Source organism: Zophobas morio, unplaced genomic scaffold (assembly GCF_036711695.1).
Source record: "Zophobas morio isolate AGI-343-1 ecotype UQ-CSIRO unplaced genomic scaffold, CSIRO_AGI_Zmor_V1 ptg000005l, whole genome shotgun sequence".
Classification (NCBI taxonomy): domain Eukaryota; kingdom Metazoa; phylum Arthropoda; class Insecta; order Coleoptera; family Tenebrionidae; genus Zophobas; species Zophobas morio.
The window spans coordinates 19,571,475-19,575,199 of NW_026972110.1; the positions used below are offsets into that span (position 1 = coordinate 19,571,475).

At 34.7% G+C, this 3,725-nt stretch overlaps 1 long non-coding RNA gene across 1 annotated transcript; it reads left to right on the forward strand.

Moving 5' to 3' along the window:
* The first annotated feature begins 471 nt into the window (after window positions 1-471).
* LOC135120412 (uncharacterized) lies at window positions 472-1,066 on the forward strand. The gene is made up of 2 exons (XR_010278605.1): window positions 472-509; window positions 580-1,066. It is a non-coding gene; the product is annotated as an uncharacterized LOC135120412 (long non-coding RNA).
* The last annotated feature ends 2,659 nt before the right edge of the window (window positions 1,067-3,725 follow it).

Genomic DNA, 3,725 nt, shown 5'->3' on the forward strand with positions numbered 1-3,725 from the left:
TAACTATATAAAATGCTTGTGTTAAAAAAATATCGCAAATTAAAAACAACGTTGTTCATCAAAGTAACGTACATCGTTTCTAATGCCTTGCGCATGAGTGAAACGGAAAATCCAGAAACACGCCGAACAGAAAAGGAACGCGAATGTTTTGGAGGGCCAGTGACGTTTAGATCGTGAAAATCCCCAAAATATGACAGTTGATTTCGTATTTTCATCACAACAAACAATCATAATCACAATTTTTGGATGATATATTAGTTCTGTGATATTGGTTCACATTAGGTTGTATATGTCTGTGGACTGGTTTTATTGTATTTGTTATTAATAGTGACAGAAAGACATGCGTTAACAATAGGGGCAATTACCAGTTTTTTTTTTGTTGACGATCGGAAATGCATTGTGAACGGATAAAATTCTTTGCAGTCAAATAATGCAGTGAAAGTCACTTGGTATACTGAATTAAATGTGATTGAAGAGTTTATTCGAGCTAGAATGCGAAATAGCCAATGGTAAGTTAATGTATATTGATAAATTCTGTATCCAGTACAATTATGAGGTATTTTGTTTCATTTTGCATAGATATTCCTTAAGAGAGGCAACAAGTGAAACCACAAGAGGTGCATTTGTATGTCACCATATGGCTACACCTGCCCTACACGGGCGTTATAATTTATTTTGGACCAATAATTTGCGTTCTTGGAACGTACATCTGAAGAAAAGTGAATCAGCCGAGGTCAGAGCTGTGATCTCCGAAAATTCTTTTAATCCCCAAGTCAACCTAAAAACAGCTAATGTTGAGGTACAACTTTATGAAAGCTTACGACAAACTGATGGGAGCGAAGCACTGCTTTGGCTATTGGGCCCTGAACCAGAAAGATCTGAAGAAAATCTACTTCACAGTGTCGAAGAACTATTAGTGTCCGAGGACTATTTAAATGGCCCATCAATATAACAGTTTGTGGGTCAGTTTTTCACCAAAAGTGAATCAGATTTTGCATTAGGCGGTGCAATTTTTTATTGTAGAATATATTTTTTTTGTTTTGAAATAAATTGGTCTTTAAATTGTGATTTTTTTTAAATGGGTGTTTCAGACCCAATTCGTACTAAAATGAAAGTAAAATTTTCATTTTCTACCAAAAAATGTGAAAAGAAAAAAGCTTGGGATTGATGATGATTCTTAAATCAAAATTTGGCAATTGATTGAAAACATTTGCAAATATGAGATCTCCTTTATGTATCATTTTAAATTCACAGCCGTATCTCTAGCTTGTGAAAATCAAAGCCATTTATGTGGAGGGGGAAGTCAATGGCAGTATGAACCACTGTGCGACATACGTTCGAGGCAAATGTAGTGGTAAAAGTTGAATTCAAATATTTATTAAATACCACCGGTTCCGTTCGTGTTTGGTATCAAGATCAACAGTAAAAATATGAGTCTTAATGGTACAAGTAGTGGTATATATAAGAAAATTACTTTAATGGTAGAATTTAAGCGTTAAAATGACGCCTCGATTTCACCCATAAGGATTACACGGGGAATTGAAATTCGGGTCTCGTGTTATGAACTGAGTTCAAATTTCGCGCGTCATTCACTTTACTGGTCAATTGAATTCAGTCAGATCAGAAACTGCATTCAGGATAGTGCATTTAATTATAAAATGTAGCTTATTCAAATAACCAAACGGTAATTGGCTCCACAAAAACATATATTTCGGGGACAAGATGAATTGCAAATTTCTCGTAAAGTAAATTCGATGATAAATTTAAAATGTTTTTGGAGGAGTCTTTGGTAATTAATGGTCTTTCTAAAACCAATCAGAACGATTATTTTGGAATTATTTTTATTTTATTTGTTATTGTTAACTTTGTTAGTATTTTGAGAATTTATTTTTTTGTTTCATTTGGCATTTTTAATTTTGCTTTTACAATAATTTTCCAAATTGCTGCTTTTTCCAAGTGTAGCTTATTTTAAAGGTTCAAAATTTAACGTTTTCTCGTCATGTTATTTCAAAATCTTTACATCTTGGAATAATTATTTGAGTTTATAGTTCTAGAAACTCCTAACAAATCCATTTATGTGCTGAATCTTTTTTTGCTCCTCTTTCCTCTTCTAGCAAGAATCTTCGACGTTCTGGTTGGTTCTTGCTGAACGACATTGTAAGTAATATTTATAAAATAATATATATGTAATATACTTACATAAAATTTTTGTTACATTATATTGATTGACATGCAGCACCAAAACAAAAACACGTTCTCACAAAGATGATTAATTATATATATGTATATATATTTTTTTCATACATGTTATAACCTACCTATAATGCTTTGCCCACCCATCAAAAATCACCACGAGCCGCCACTGAACATTAGTATGACATCGAGGCAATTGGAAATAGATGGGATGTCAAGAATTTAGTCGGGGCACAAAAAATTGATTTGATTTAAGGTTGCCATATCATCAATGGCGCCCTGAATTAATTTATAAAGAAATACTACTGACTGCGTGATTCTTCGTTATCTTAAAGATCCCATATTAAAATAAATTAACAATAAATTTTGCTCAATATGACGCACAGGATACTGAGAATAGCTCTTATAATACAAAAACTTTAAAAATCGTCTTTGTACATTCTCCAACAAAATAGATTGGTAAGCATAATGCGGATAAAATATTAGTGAACAATATTCAAGTTTTTACCGCACAAGTGCGTCATATATACATTTCAATGCAAACACATTGTCGAAAGATTTACAGTTCCGTATTATGAAGCCAAGAACTGTAAGTGCAGAAATGACGATTTTATTAATATGTTCTCGAAAACTAAGTTTCTTGTCAAAAATTACTCCTCAACTATTTCAGATCTCAACATAACCTTATCATAAACAATGAAATCATGGTGAAGTTCATAGATTAACCTCACCAGCCTATCCGGTCTAGGACAAGTAGATCGTCCCCGGAGAAAGCCAAGAACGCCTCGGCGTACAGATAAGTAGTACTAGGGTAGAAAACTATCGTTTCGAGTATTAGATTGGCCAATCAAATAGCGGAAAGTAGCGCCTCCGATGTACTACCGATTCCAGGAAATCCTGTTGATTAACCCTATTTGGATAGCTGTACCTACTTAACCCAAATTCGTGTCGTTCATTTCATTGTATCATGTTATAATTTATTTAAGTTCACTCCACCGTTTTATTTAAGCTCGCAGTGTAAATCTTTTTATTTCCAAATTAAACCGCTTTTATTCTATTTTAACTTGAGCAGTGTTTTTTTGAGTTGTCGTCTGGTCACGACCTTCGCCACGAAGCGATCAGTAGGTGACGAGGTCCAGGTAGTGAAGTTAATTTAGTTTTAGTCATACGTCTGCCTTCGGAGTCGTCGTTTGCTAAGAGCTAGAGTTACAGGCAGAAATCTTGACAGGCAGTGGCGCCGCTCCCGATAGCTACGTCATTTGGACTTCGACCCACCCCTTCTCCATCTGTAGCTAGTCCGGTCGCCTGTCTCTTCCAACCGACGAACCTGGTGCACCATCCACCTTGGCTACCTAACACAGTAGCTTGTGCGACAAACTCGTTCAAATCAAACTATAGTCTTTGCCATTTCTATTGAAACACCACTTGTTAATCGTAAATTTGGCAACGCTCATATTCAAATAATTTTCTAACTAAAAGCCGTTGTCAATCAACTGAAAGCTGTTACCAATTGCTAAATTTTAAGCAAAATC